The sequence below is a fragment of the Danio rerio genome, chromosome 10, assembly GCF_049306965.1.
Source record: "Danio rerio strain Tuebingen ecotype United States chromosome 10, GRCz12tu, whole genome shotgun sequence".
NCBI lineage: Eukaryota > Metazoa > Chordata > Actinopteri > Cypriniformes > Danionidae > Danio > Danio rerio.
Genome location: NC_133185.1, coordinates 4,647,187 through 4,663,006, shown reverse-complemented (window position 1 = coordinate 4,663,006; position 15,820 = coordinate 4,647,187). Strand labels below are relative to the sequence as shown.

Sequence of the window (15,820 nt, the reverse complement as noted above, 5' to 3'; positions counted from 1 at the left end):
CCTGGACTCAAACCCGATCATCACTGTCGGCTCCCCTCCGGGTCTCGGCTCCACCGACATTCACGATGAGCTAACCAGACAAACTGGTTGTGGAGATGGGCTGTCAGCCGACGAGCGCGAAGAGGAGCGACGTCACACCGCCCCCTAGCGTTCGCTTTCAAGAAATGAAATGCAGCCATACGTACTTTCGGCTACGTTTTCAGAATGAGCTTGGGTTGCTTTAAGTCATTGTTTGGGTAGCACACAACAGTTTAGTTATGTAGTTTCAGTATTGACTTAATCATATGGTATATTCGACTGTAGTTGCTGTCTTAAAGGTTTTACTTTAATCAAATGAACTATTCTAGTCATCTCAACTTGCATCAAACTGACCAAACATATTGTTCAACATAAAAAAATGCAATTTCAACCTGATTATCCTATTTAAATAAGTTAAAGTAACATAAAACCATTTGTTGTCATGACTTTTTATCATATCTTTTTTTTCCTGTGTCGTCATCCGTCTTGCGTTCCTTTTACACGCTATCCCCTTACACAACAAGCAAACAGATGAAGTGTGTCACTGCATGCATAACCTCACAGAAACTCCTTACGAAAGGTGCGCAGCCTCACTGCCTGACACAGCGGTGCTTTAATTGCCCCGGCGAGGGAGCAGAAGTGTGGGGGCCGTAAATAAAGATTTCAGAGGGGGATAGGAGGGTGTTGTCAGGGCTGCGGGCCGCTGGGACGTCTCTTCGCTTCTCTGGTTCACTGCATGCTGGCGAAGCTCCAGACCTCATTGCATAAGACAGCAAGACATGATGTAAGTCTATCAGTAAGGGGCAAACTTTATTTATGCTTCGTAATGAGGTCTAAGTAGGAATAAGCATGATTTGAAATGTATAAAATTATGATATTACATTACTTTTTTCATTTCATTACAAATATACAAAATGTAATCAAGTTACATTGGCAAAGTTGAAATAAAGGAATACTTGAGTATTTGGTAACACTATAATAACTACACACTATGGATTATTTATTAAGCATCAGCAAATAGTTAATTCATTATTTGTTAAGCATCAACTCTATATTAAAAGTTGCTAGTAAGCAGTTTATAAATACATCTACGAAGGCTCTTTTCTTGACAAGCACATTTATAACTACTAAATTAAGTATTGCATTATTTTACAAACCAATTATTTAAGAATAGTTTGTTTTTTAAGATCATTAAGAATGCGTAAATAAATGATTCATAAACTATTCAAATTAACATTTATGTGTCTTATTATTCAGGCAGGCGACACAGTGGCGCAGTAGGTAGTGCTGTCGCCTCACAGCAAGAAGGTCGCTTGTTTGAGCCTCGGCTGGGTCAGTTGGCGTTTCTCCCTGTGTTCGTGTGGGTTTTCTCCGGGTGCTCCGGTTTCTCCCACAGTCAAAAGACACGCAATACAGGTGAATTGGGTAGGCTAAATTTTCCATAGTGAATGAGTGTGTGGATGTTTCCCAGAGATAAGGATAAGTTAGTAGTTCATTCCGCTGTGGCGACCCCGGATTAATAATGGGACTTAGCCGAAAAGAAAATGAATGACTGAATTATTCAGGCATAAAATAATAGTTTCTTTGTATGCTAATAAATGCTTTATTAACTCAACTTTATCCAGTTTTCTGACCTAATCTAAAGTGAGGGTTATTTATGAATCCTGTATAAAATGACAATTAAAGGCTCAGTAGGAAAATAAAAGCATAAATAACTTTCTTAATTTCTATTCATTTGAAGATACACAAATTAAACTGTAAAAATATATAAAAAATAAATGTTTGCAAACTTATCTAAAATAAAATTACTATGCCGTTTAAACATCACTAAATAACTTTGAAAAGTTGTATCATAATATATTGTTAAATTATTATATTGTTGTTGTTGTTTTATCCAATGCTATTTAATTGTATTTCTTTTAATTGTATTTTGACACTCCTGTTATTCTGCAATGTTTAAGATTAAAATAATTTTAGTTTTTAGATTGGATTGCAAACATGTTAAATTGATACTGAGCCTTTAATTGTCATTTATAAAGGATTCTCAAAGTATGTACTGTTAATACTAATTTACGTTCATTTTTTTTAGGACAACAGCCGAAAAGATATCAAAACGTGCCATTTTAAATAGTAAAATCTGTGTTTTAGAAACTAATGAAGACAGCAGAAGTCAATGATTTATTTTTTTATTATTTAGCCTGACATGTTTACTGCTTCAAAATATTATAAATGTTTCTCAAATTAAAATGTATTGTGCTCAAAGGGAAAAAAGTTATTGTTTTTTTCCCAGACATTTAAAAAGAATATATTTTAGAGCCGTAATCACAATACCATGAAACTGTGATATTTGTATCCAAGGTTTTATATATATATATATATATATATATATATATATATATATATATATATATATATATATATATATATATAGCTTATATATAAGTATGTATGTATGTATGTATGTATATATATATATATATAATATATAATATGTTAATTTGAATAATTTATTTATCATTTACTTACGCACTCTGAATGATCTTAAAAAAACAAACTATTCTTAAATAACTAGTTTGTAAATAATGCAGTACTTAATTTAGTAATGACAAGGAATGATTGACAAGGTATGAAAACACAATCATTAAGCACATAATACATGTCAAAAATACATCCTTTGTAGATGCATTTACATTTAAACCACTTTCTTACATTTAATAATGTAAAGTTGATGCTTAACAAAAAATGAATGAACTATTTGCTAATGCTTAATAAATGATCCATAATGTGTAATTATAAAGTTTCACAGGGAAAAAAAATCAGTTCACTGTAAAAGAAAATCCACACAATTGATTCGCGTTGGGACAGCATGAAGAAATTAAGTTACCCTATAGTTTTTGAAAATTGATGTGGATTGAACATGACACAATTAAGTTGTTCCTAAAAAAAAACTCAAAATTTGTGTTGCTTCAGATCATTTTAAATAAGATTGTTTAGCAAACAACAAATGTCCCTTTTAAGAGTGCACGATTCCTGCATGTCATCACATCACAAATCAATTATGTTAACAGTTTTTACAAATTTGAGTGGACTGAAAATAAAAACAATTAAGTTTTCCCAAAATACTTAAGAGTTGTGTTGTTTCAGCTAATTTTAAATATGCAGTTTAAACAAGCTGCAAAGAAATTGTTTTTTAAATGTGTACACGAAAAAGAGAGTTTAGTTTACTTTACTTAAAGTGAGTAAACCCATTGCCTTAAAATTAAGTAAATGAACCATGAGCATAACTCTAAACAATTAAGTTAAGTGAACTTACTTTTTAAGTAAAATCAACTTGTCACTTTTAAAGCAGTGGATTTACTTACTTTTTATAGTGTACTTGATTTTTTTATTCATTGTAAAATTGATGAGATTTTTCAGTAAAATTGCTGTTCAGATTATTTGGGGAAAGGACCTAAAAGTTCTGTAAAATGTCTAAAAATGATTGTATGGTTTAAATATTTTGAAAACAAGAGAAATTACTGAGTATGAAAATAATTTTGGCAAGCACAAAGAACAAACATCTAAACACACAAAAAATCTGTTTGCGATTTCATCTCCTTTTTTTTTTTTTTTTTGCATGCTGAGAGGCTTGGTTTTTTTTCCCCCTCGAATTTGTCATGTGGGAGCAAACGGTTTAACACATTAGAGGAGAGAGTCAATTGAGTCTTTTGTGAGCCATCTGGAAATACCCGACTCGACAAAGCTTCGGCTCTGGTGCCGTATATCAATGAGAGAGACACAGTTTCAGCTCCGCCACAGGCAAAAGACGTCTCAAATTATCAGCAAAATGGAGGATTTTAAAAAGCATGAATGATTCAGAGCAAATTTAACATGCAAATATACATTCAAGTTCGCCGCACTAAAACATCTTTGGCACAATATTAATCCTAGATACAACACGCAGAAGTAATCTGAACTGCTTTGAACAAGATTTCTGAATGGCACAAAGCATGTTTTATTGCTCAGATAATGTTCTTTCGTACCTCAAAGCACTCTCAGCTATGTGTTATTGAAGTATCAGCATTTTTAAAGAATTTTAAGGAGGAATAAACAGACACAGATGAATAACTAACTGCTGTACAGCTCAAGTACAGAACTATAAAATTAATATAAATAGTCTGAACCATAACCATAAACACTGACATGCAGAATCATTGATCAGTGACACACATTCCACCCCCAAACACTTTTTTTTTTGTCAGGATACACACACACACACACACACACACACACACATATATATATATATATATAAATATATATATATATATATATATATATATATATATATATATATATATATATATATATATATATATATATATAAATATTTTTTATATATACATTGATTATATACATTGATATATACATTGATATATACATTGATTATATACATTGATTATATACATTCATATATACATTGATTATATACATTGATTATATACATTGATATATACATTGATTATATACATTGATATATACATTGATTATATACATTGATTATATACATTGATTATATATATTGATATATACATTGATTATATACATTGATTATATACATTCATATATACATTGATTATATACATTGATTATATACATTGATATATACATTGATTATATACATTGATATATACATTGATATATACATTGATTATTTACATTGATATATACATTGATTATATACATTGATATATACATTGATTATATACATATATGTACTAATTCATTTCTGAAACAATTTCATTCGCAGATAATACAGATCTTGAAGTTCTTCAGCATATAGCAGATGTCAGATGTGGACATTATGTGGATTTATGAGGAAGATGGAAGATGGAAGATATTTTTTATGAATAAGGTACTATCTATACAACAAAAACCTAAAAAATTAAAGTACAAATGTTACAATCGTATTGTTTATGAATTTGAAAATAATTTTCAAGATTATACCAATCATGTATGTTCTTTTAGGATTTTTTGTTTTGTTTATAGTGCTGTCGCCTCTCAGCAAGAAGGTCGCTGGTTCGAGCCTCAGCTGGGTGAGTTGGCATTTCTTTGTGGAGTTTGCATGCTCTCCCTGTGTTCACGTGGGTTTCCTCCGGGTGCTCCAAATTCCCCCACAAGTTTAAAGACATGCGGTACAGGTGAATTGGGTAAGCTAAAATTGCCCGTATTGTATTTGTGTGAATAAGAGTGTGTGAGTGTTTCCCAGTGATGGGTTATGGCTGTAAGGGCATCCACTGCATAAAACATGTGCTGGATAAGTTGGCAGTTCATTCCGCTGTGGCGGCCCCAGATTAATAAAGGGACTAAGCCGAAAAGAAAATGAATGAATAATGTTAGAGAAGTACAACTGTTCTGACCTAATGTCCATTGAAATATATACACAAATATACATACTTAAAGGGTGTTGAATTATTATTATAATTTGATCTCGTTTATAGGAGTCTCAAGAACTGTGAAAACATACTTTTCCATTTTTCAGAAACTTGGAACATAATTCAGGTCTGAAGGGGTTTACTCACATTTTTTAAATATATAGTGTAGAGCTGATTTTAAAAAGTTTTTTCAACCCAGGCTCATTCTGAAAATGTACCCCTATATACATTTCTGGAGGCCTCGAAATACGTCCTAAGAGGTACGCTTTTTTGCATTTTTTGTTTTCACGAATCCATGAGAGGCCGCTGTGCATGCTTTTTGAGATCCCAAATTTCTCTCACAAATGCCATTCGTGCCTGCTGTTCTTGCATAAATCCACCGGAGGCCGCTGTCGACTGACTGACTGACTGACCAATTGATCCCCCATTTACCCCCTTCCCTAAACCCAACCCATAGTGTTTTTAAAAGCACCAACTGACCTGTGCCAACTTACTTCCTTAAACCCAACCGACTGTGTTTTCAAGAGCAATCCAGAAAAGAAAAAGTATTTCCATGATTTTACCACATTCTTAACATGTTATTTACTTGTTTAAATGTTTTGGCGATTGTTTTTGTGTATTACTTGCTTTCTGGAATCGTTCTTCCCCTGACTTGAACCCCATCATCGGGGTCAACTCCTCTCTGTGTTTCAAGTCCACCGATATACACTGTGAGCCACTGGACAAATTGGAAACCACGGGAAAGCTGTCGACACGGAGTTAATCGGTCAGCTGCTAGCGTGAAAAGGAATTGCGTCATAACACCCCGTAGCATTCGATTTAAAGATGAAATACAGCCATACGTACTTCTGGTTACATAATTCATGATCTCCAGAAATGTATATAGGGCTACGTTTTCAGAATGAGCCTATGTTGGATATAAGTTAGCATTTTATATAATACTGATTATTTCCACAGAAGCTCAACAAAAACCGTAAATAAATAATTATATGTGCACCTCATGCTCAACTAGCTGCTGTCTGCCTCCAGAAAGCGAGTCTATTATAGGAGTAAAGGTCAGGCGAGTAATTTAGATCACAGCCTCTTCTAGTCAGTTAATGGGATTGTTTGGTCAGAGCTGGAGTGTATAAGCACCAAGACTCCGTAAACATCTCAGGGCAGCGGCCGGGCAGTCTGTTTACAACCTGCACAATTACCAAAGTCAGAAGGGCCTCGGGTCACGGAGATGTCTTCCTCAGGCGACCCCAGCAGTCTCGATCATTCCCTCCGAGATGATGGGAGGACACGTGTTGTGTCGCCCGAAGCTTATTCTTGATTATGGAGCACAGTTGCACCATAAACCCGCATTGATTATTAACTCCAGCTCCAGTCCTTACAAGCTGCAAGAGGTCAAATCCTAAACAAGGACATTTTACCTGAGATTAAATGTATTTGTGTTCTATATATTCTAGAATTTGAACTAGAATGAAGGAAAGTGAATATTTTCTTTGATTCACAACTGACCATATGCATGGAACGTTCTTAAAGGTGCAGTAGGTGATTGTCTTCAGAAATTGTTGTTGTGTTGGTTGAAAGTCTCTTCATGTTCCAATAGTAACGATTAAAGTAAATGATCTAAATGTGTTTATGTATTTTTATATTTTGGGTAAGGCATAAAACTAAAAAATGTTCATCCAATTAAATAGAGTCGGGCTGACATCTCTCGTAATTCCATAAGTAGCATATACTGTCTGTCAGCAAATGCAGATTTGAACAACTGCGCAGCCATTTGTACGCAGCTCCGCCAACCGCTGTTTGTGTATAGACCTGCTATGCGTTCACGAGAGAGAGTGAGGGAGCACAGCAAAAACATGCTGAATAAAAACTTTATAAAAACCTCAATCAATATTGATACAAATGGCTTTTTAATCCAGGGGTAGAAGGTTTGTTTGTTTAGCCTAAGTAGTTGTAACACTCAAAAACATTTTTGCTCGTTCAAACTACTTATTTCAAGAGTTCACACTTAGCTGATAACTGATTATAAAGCTTGTTTGGCGTGCTAACCCAGGAGAGAGCCCTAAGCTCATAAGATCCTCGAGCCCGGGGCTCCCTCCCATTTGCAAGACGAGAAGGGAGTTTGAGCTCAGGTAGATCTCGAGAACTCCCTGCTGTGGTAACTAATGAACAGATAGTGTTTGCTCTTAAGAGATAACTACTTACTAGGAGCATGTCTATGGTGCTGATTTGGATTAGTCAGTTGACTTAAGTTGTTTTGGATGGTGGGAGGAAACCGGGGAACCCTAGGAAAACCAACGGGGAGAACGTCTAAACTCCGCACAGAAATGTCAGTTGGCTTGGTAAGGACTAGAACCAGTGACGTTCTTGCTGTGAGGTTACAGTGTTAACCACTGTGCCACCGTGTCACCCATCTAGGAAAGGAGGAGGAGTAGGGGTGGAAGGGGGGATTCTTCAAAACGAAGATGGCTGTTATATGGAGTATTTATAGTGGCTTAGGAATAGTCTGATTGGTGAATCATAAGTTGGATAATGTGAGACCAGCCAAAAGCAATCATAATCACGTGATCCTCTCAAAATTAGCTTTTAAATAAACTTCCCTTAAAATGAGCTGAATCACAATTCTTGAGATTTCATTGAGACAACAATTTTTTTTTATGATCAATCCAAAAGTGTTAAGTTCACTTAGGCCCCATTTACACTAATGTGTTTTAGTTTGAAAACGCATAAGTTTACGCCATTCGTCCACACAGTTTTCGAGCGCTGAAAACGGAGCGTTTTGAAAACGCTGGAGAGGCTGTTTTCATTCTGAAACGCTGCTGCTCAGTCTCAGTGTGAATGGGGGAAAACGGAGACATTTCAAAACGGAGGCGGGGCTACTGAGCTTTGCTACCTGATTGGGGCTTTTGTTTCATTGCGTATCCTTCGCTTATTCGTCAAGCCCCTATCACATGACTATAACACACGGCTTTAACGCTACCGGAAGACAGCAGACCAGACTTCACTGTAAACAACAACATGGACACAGAAATGGGAGCGTTGCTTGCACTATTGTCTGTTTTAGGCGCCATTGTGCAGTTATTCATTTGTTACGTTTAGTACCTAACTCGACTTTGTCGTCTGTCCACAAAAATACCTCTCTTGCTTTCTTTGCCATCGCGTTCATTGTTCAACTGGTGTTTGACTAACAATAACCAAATGGCGAGCGAGACACATGCTTGCTGTTTATAATAGAACGCGCATGCCCAGAGTGCGCGAATAGTCTCGTGATATACGTTTTTGGTGGCATAGTGTTGACGGAGATATGTTCAGAAACTCTAGGTGAAACGCTAGTGAGGATGCGGATCGTTTTTGATCTAAAACGCACTAGTGTAAACGGTGCTTTAATCAATTTGTGTTGGGACAACATGAATGAATTGTGTGGAACCCTGCATTTTTTACACTGTAGTCTATGATCAAATTGTATCTGCAAGCCTTTGACCATTGAAATAAATGAAAATGAGACAAGCACGTTGATCAGGAAGGCGGTTAGAAAAAGGCTGTGAAAACAAGAAAATGATGAATTTCAGTGCATAAAACTTTACTAACATCATAAGTGCACCAGTGGAAAAAAAATGCAATAATACGAAATGCATGATAGGAGCCCTTAAAATATTCATCAAAAACACTCGTTTCCCTTTTGTTGTTTTCTTTTAAACTCGACCCTCCGCCTATATACATCGAGAAGACAAAACCATATGGTTTGATGAAAAGTTTTGTAGAATGTGCACAGACCCTCAAGAGAGAGTGTGTGTGTGTGTGTGTGTGCACGCTTTATGGCTCTGTCTCATGATTACAATGTGAGGTATAATTGCAAACACATGTGAGCCATTTCCATTCGCTGCGATGAAATCATCGCATGAAAAAAGGGCGAGAGAGAGAGAGAGAAAGGGCGAGAGAGCAGACAGCTCCCCCCAACATTCCTTCGTTCCCTCTCCGCAGCATCTTGAGGGGTCGGAGGTCACCGTGAGAAGATCAATGCGATCAGACACAGGAGTATTGTTTCAAAAAGCAGGAGACATGAGAGGCTGCCTGCAACAGGAATCCCTTCGGATCAAAAGGGCTGCGAGAAAGTTGACGGAATTCCTCGGATCCACCATCTTGACTTCCAAAGCAATCAGGCATTTTACAGGAACCATTTGGCTATGATCAATTCACTGGCCCGCTGTTGCCTCCCATCCACCCTTTGAAACGGGATTAAATGCTCTAAATAGGTCTCCGCTTCTCAAAAGCCGAACGAGCGGAAAAGTGCTTTTAATCTTGTGAAATTCTATATGGTCCATTTGCAGACAGAAGAGGTTAAAGTCGGTTTAAAAAGCTCATCATCTTTAGGTCGATTTTGCTACTGACTAGTGCCTAACTAGTCGCATTTGCTCAGATGAAGCTTATTTTGGCACTCGTTGAATCTGTTGAACATTCACAGAAAATTAGTGTTTAGTTAAAGTGGGTGTCATGCTCATTTTTCCCAATCTCATAATAATCTTGAGAATTTACTGCATCCAGAAGTCTTTTGTTTCATATATACTTGTAAGAGAAAGATACAGCTTTGTGAAAGTCAACAGTACGCAATACCACCAACCTGATTTCACCAAGTAGGACATGTTCCTGGATTTGCATCTATGTTGATCCTGGAACAACATTCCAATCAGCCAATCCAAATTAAGGCATACGTTTACCGTTTATGTTAAGTTTAGGCTTACGATTAGGTTTATGCACTTCTACATAAGTGTTATCAAACTATTCAAATTTTGAATATAATTTAACAACACAGGCTCATTCTGAAAACATAGTCCCATGGACGTTTCTGGAGACTGCGAATTATGTAGCTGGAGGTACGTATGGCTGCATTTCATTTTTAACGGGCAGGTATGACGCCGTTCCTTTTCACGCTTACCAGCTGTGGAGGGCTTCCCCGCTGCAACCAGTTTATCCAGTTACTTGACGTGTATGTTGGTGGACTCGAGACGCAGAGAGGAGTTGACCATGACAATGACCGGGTTCAAGTCCAGGGAAAAGCGGTTCCAGAAATGGACTGGGCGACCAGCCAATCGACTGACCCACCCTCCTTCTTCCCTAAACCCAACCAATTTTACTGATTGACCTGCCCACCCACTTACTTCCCTTAACCTAACCAACGATTTACAAAACATGTTCAAAAAAGAAAAGAAAATCCTTATCGGATTTTTACCACCTTTTTGGATTTTACCACATTCTCACCCTGTTATTCACTTGTTCATTTTATTTTTTGGATTCTGTTTTTGTCTTACCTGATTTTCTGGAACTGCTCTTCCCTGGACTTGAATGGGGTCGTCGTAGTCAACTCCTCTCTGCGTCTCAAGTCTATTAGCAGGATGATGAAAATGAAACCAGAGTGGACATTTCAGCAAGACAATGATCCAAAACACAGCCAAGGAAACTCTCAAATGCTTTCAGGGAAAGAAAAACAAGCTGTGGAATGGCCAACCCAGGCTCATTCTGAAAACGTAGTCCTGTGGACATTTCTGGAGACTGAATTATATAGCCGGAAGTATGTATGGCTGCATTTTTTAAGCAAACGCTACGGGGCGGTATGATGAGGCGGCAGTTTGTCCAGTTAGCTCGTCGCGTACATCGGCGGACTTGAGACACAGTGAGGAGCTGACCATGACGACGGCGACCGGGTTCGAGTCCAAGGAAGAGCGGTTCCAGAAATCAGGTAAGACAAAAGCAGAATCAAAAAAATTAAGTAAACAAATTCATAACAGTGCGAGAATGTGATAGAATCCACAAACGTGGTAAAAATCAGATGAGGGCTTTTTTTTTCTGGACGGCTTTTGTAAATTGATGATTGGGTTTAGGGAAGTGGGCGGACGGGTCAATCGGTAAAATTGGTTGGGTTTTGGGAATGAGGAGGAGGGTGGGTCAGCCGATTAGCCGGTCACACAGTCAATCATTTAGTCAGTTGGACAGACGGTCGTTTGACAGCGACGTCTGGTGGGTTTACGTGAGAACAGCGCGGGTGCGAACGGCACTCGCGAGAGACATTTGAGATGCGAAAAAGCGCACACAGCTGACTCTCGTGGATTCCCGAAAACAAAAACTGCAAAATTACATACCTTCCGGGACATATTTCCTGGTCTGCAGAAACGTCCACTGGACAACAATTTCAGAATGAGCCTGGGTTGGGAATGGCCCAGCCAATCACCTAACTTGATTCCAATATAAAATATTAATTAAAGAACAGATTTGATAGACAAGACCCTGGGAACCATCAATATTACACTCTGCTGAAGTCTTTGAAGAACTCACACCGGAGCAATGCGTATGGCTTCATTCTCCATTTGAGAGTTGTCTTTAAGTTGATATCACCATTAAAGCCTTTTCTATAAAGTATTAAATATGTTTAAGAAGTTCAGTACTTTCTCCTTGTGTCGTTCCATTGTTATTACATACAACTAATTTTTCAGATTGTTTTGTTCAACCCAAGCTCATTCGGAAAACATAGTCCCGTGGACGTTTCTGGAGACCACGAAATATGTTCCGGGAGGTACGTATGGCTGCATTTCATTTTTTTAAGTGAACGCCACGGGGCGGTGTGACAAAGGCATCCGGATTCTAGTCTGGGGAAGAGCGGTTCCAGAAATCAGGTAAGACAAAAACAGAATCCAAAAAATAAAGCTAACGAGTTCATAACAGGGTGAGAACGTGGTAAAATCCAAAAAAGTGGTAAAAAAAAAAAAAAAAACAGACGAGGGCTTTTCTTTTTCTAGACGGCTTTTCTAAATTGTTGCTCGGGTTTAGGGAAGTGAGCGGGTGGGCGGGTCAATAGGTAAAACTGGTTGGGTTCAGGGAAGGAGGAGGGTGGGTCAGCCGATTGGCCGGTCGGGCAGTCAATCATTCGGTAAGTCAGACAGCGGCCTCTAGTGGGTTGACGCAAGAACAGCGCGAGCGCGAACAGCACTTGCGAGAAACGTTTGAGATAGGAAAAAGCGCACACAGCGGCCTCTCGCGGATTGGCGAAAACAAAAACTGCACAAATACGTACCTCCCGGGACGTATTTTGCGGTCTCCAGAAACGTCCGCTGGACTACGTTTTCAGAATGAGCCTGGGTTGGTTTTGTTTGGGATTATTTTTACGTTTGTGTTGTTTGTGTTTTTACCAAAATCTGGTTTAATTCCATGTCAACAGCTTCTTTAGAAATATTATTCCCAGGGAAAAAACACGACGTGTTCCCCCCCCCCCCCCTGTATGTTATGTCCACAGCAAACTGATGTTTAGTTATAAACGTAACTTAAATATATTCTTTTGAAAGTAGCTTTTGAAAGAGGGGGGTGCAAGAGAGAAAAAAATCTAGAGGAATTGTAGATGGGAGTGAAAAACAATGTGAATATCTTAAAATATTTACTTAGTAGGTAACTTAACAGCTATTAACAATTAAGATAATTACGCAATCAGATAGTTTCTATTGCTGCACTACTAGCATCCCTAAATGGAACTGCAATCATGTTTGATTAGCTTTCCTAACCACTCTCACATGCCATTGCTCAGTCACACTGATAGAGCCACCCCAAGTTCACACTACTGGTTGATCACAGTAGAACCCTGTACCAAATTCACACCACTGCTTGAGCAGCTGTTGCTGTGTTGAGCTGTTTAAACATGACAGAAACGCTGTTCCCTCTCACTTTTCAAGGAAAATAAAGCTGGAATGAATTAAACCTGGTGCAAACTGTGTGATTTTGGCCACATTTTGCCATCTGAGACACATTTCAGGGAATGTAAAAGATTACTTTCATCATAAAGGAACAAAGTCATGGTCTTGTATTGCTTAGATTTGACTAATTGCAGTTTGTGATGAATTCTCTGACGTTAAAACAAATTTTAGTATTGTAATTTAGGAGACTGTAACTTCTTAAATGTTGATATAAACCTGTCTATATGGCATGCAGCAGAAATACACAGTGCTGTAGTGACGATGTATGATTTGAAGGCAAAAAATGTCCTGTGCCATTGTCTTATGGTCGATGAGTATTTTTAACGGCCTTTGTTTTTTAAAATACCTCAAAGGATTGTGGGTAAAATATATAGCTTTAATGTTTATTTTACAATATAGGGTTAAGTTTCACTCTACAAGATCTAATCCCCCTTGTAATTTCTTTTTATTTTTTATTTTTTAGAAAAGGCAGTTGCTAACAAGTGTCAGACACAAAAATGTTATATCAAACAGACCAGTCGGTTGACAGCGGCCTCTGGTGGATGTACGCAAGAACAGCAGGCACAAAATCAAGTTGCGAAAGAAATTTAAGATCTCAAAATGTACACACAGCGACCTCTTGTGGATTCACGAAAACAAGAACTGCAAAACACGTACCGTCTGGGACGTATTTAGCGCTCCAACCCTACCCCTAAACCCATTCGTCATTGGGGGACAAGCAAATTGTACTAAATTGTACAAATGAGATAGCGCATTCCAACGAATTAGCCACTAAATCGAAAAGTCACGAATTGCTGTGAGATTGTGTTGTCTATTCATAGCTCACAATTTGCTTTTTATTTCTGCCAGTTGTATTTATGTAACGGAGGCCAGCTAGTGTGTGCTGTGCAGGTAAACCTCACTCCTCTGACCTCTAAAGGTGCTCTAGCGACAGATGCTAGATCCCATGGTTTTTAGCCTCCTTGTTAGAGCAACCGACTACCATGCGGAAGGTCGCCGGTTCGATACTAGCTTGGAGCGGGTTGGGTGGCGTAGGACCGGTGGGGTTACATTGGTGCCGTGACCCGGATGGGAGTGAGGTTTAGGGGGGTGAGTGTAACGGAAGCCAGCTAGTGTGTGCTGTGCAGGTAAACCTCACTCCTCTGACCTCTAAAGGTGCTCTAGCGACAAACGCTAGATCCCATGGTCTTTAGCCTCCTTGTTAGAGCAACCGACTCCCATGCGGAAGGTCGCCGGTTCGATACCAGCTTGGAGTGGGTTGGGTGGCGTAGGACCGACGGGGTTACATTTAGGCTTTAAAGGTTAATAGTTTTATGAACAGTATCACAAAGAAAAAGATGTGTTAGCATCATAAATCTGTTGGCAATCCTCCAGAAGCCAATTGTAAAAGAGTTTTTTTGTTTAAGGAACCAGGTTTACTTCCAAACTGGAAGTCTAAAAATATGTATTGTTATTTAGCGTTCCTTTCACACTGCCCATTAAAATCTGCATTGAAAAATAGGCTGTACAGCTAGCTGGCCTATTCCAACCAATGTATTCCTACAATGGGATAAATAAAAAAGATGTACAGTCTGTCTTGGATTTACACAAGATGTGGTCATATTGTGCAATCTGACAAACAAAAAGCCATAAAGCCCAGAAAATAATCTCAGTGCGGAGCAGATTAAAAATATAGACTGCCTTGCACAGTGAGCAGGGAAAGACTATAGAGTATTTCAACCTTAAAAAATATGACACCCATCACCTTTCCTCGCTAATGTTTTAAATCTATCCCTGTGTGTATTTATTCAGAGGGTTTCCCTGCAGTTCCACATCTCCGCACTGACCGCGCTCATCACTCACATGAACGTTTTTCGCCTCGCTCCGGGTGAGTTTAACCTCGTTCTGCTGATTCCGTCGGTGTTCTTCCTCTTGTGCTTCCGCAGTGCTATTGATCCGAGTCTTCACCGATTGAGAGCGCAAAACTCAAGAGCTCACAGCTCAAGTGTATGAAGGAAGACCTATTTCAACGAGGCCACTTATCTTCACCTCGTTCACTCGTGTCTCACTTTAACAAGTCCTTCAATTTCAGATGAATTCCTGCAAGATCAGATCTGAGTCTGTACGATTATTACGAATTGTTTAGGTTATTTGCTAGCTAAAGGCTAAGTCGACTGTAAATGGAAATTAAATATACCTGAAAAGCAACACTGCACACAAAATCATTACTTTTTTCTTGGATTTTTTTTTTCTTAGATAATTTTGCTGATGTACAGTTGAAGTCAAAATTATTCAACATCCTATTTTTCTTTTTTCTTTTTCAAATATTGCCCAGAATTTCTAGAGAAAATTTTTATTTTAGCTACAATAAAAGCACTGTTTAATTTGTTATAAAACCATTTAAAGGTCAATATTATTAGCCTTCTTAATCAATATTTATTTTCAACTGTCAACAGAGCAAACCACTGTTATTCTGCGGTCACACTAGAGTTTGTGTGTTTGAAATTGCGTCGTATGGCGCTGAGAAAAATGGCGGGATTAAACAAGATAATTAGACATGTAAAAAAGCAAGCGATTGGTCCAAGCAAGTCCAAGCAACATTTCCAGGTTTTGATGCATACTTTTTGTTAAACTTTACATTTGAGTACAGTAGTTTTCTTTTTACTTGAAGAACAGTGGCCT

General features: G+C 38.0%; 1 long non-coding RNA gene across 2 annotated transcripts; it reads left to right on the top strand.

Annotated features, from left to right (window-relative positions):
• The first annotated feature begins 517 nt into the window (after window positions 1–517).
• Window positions 518–8,930, top strand: LOC141376285 (uncharacterized). 2 transcript variants are annotated; one of them, XR_012386078.1, is made up of 4 exons: window positions 518–802; window positions 1,276–1,434; window positions 4,808–4,912; window positions 5,047–8,046. It is a non-coding gene; the product is annotated as an uncharacterized lncRNA (long non-coding RNA). The 2 variants fall into 2 exon arrangements; XR_012386079.1 differs by lacking the exon at window positions 1,276–1,434 and having other exon boundaries at window positions 544–802; window positions 5,047–8,930.
• Window positions 8,931–15,820: the final 6,890 nt, after the last annotated feature.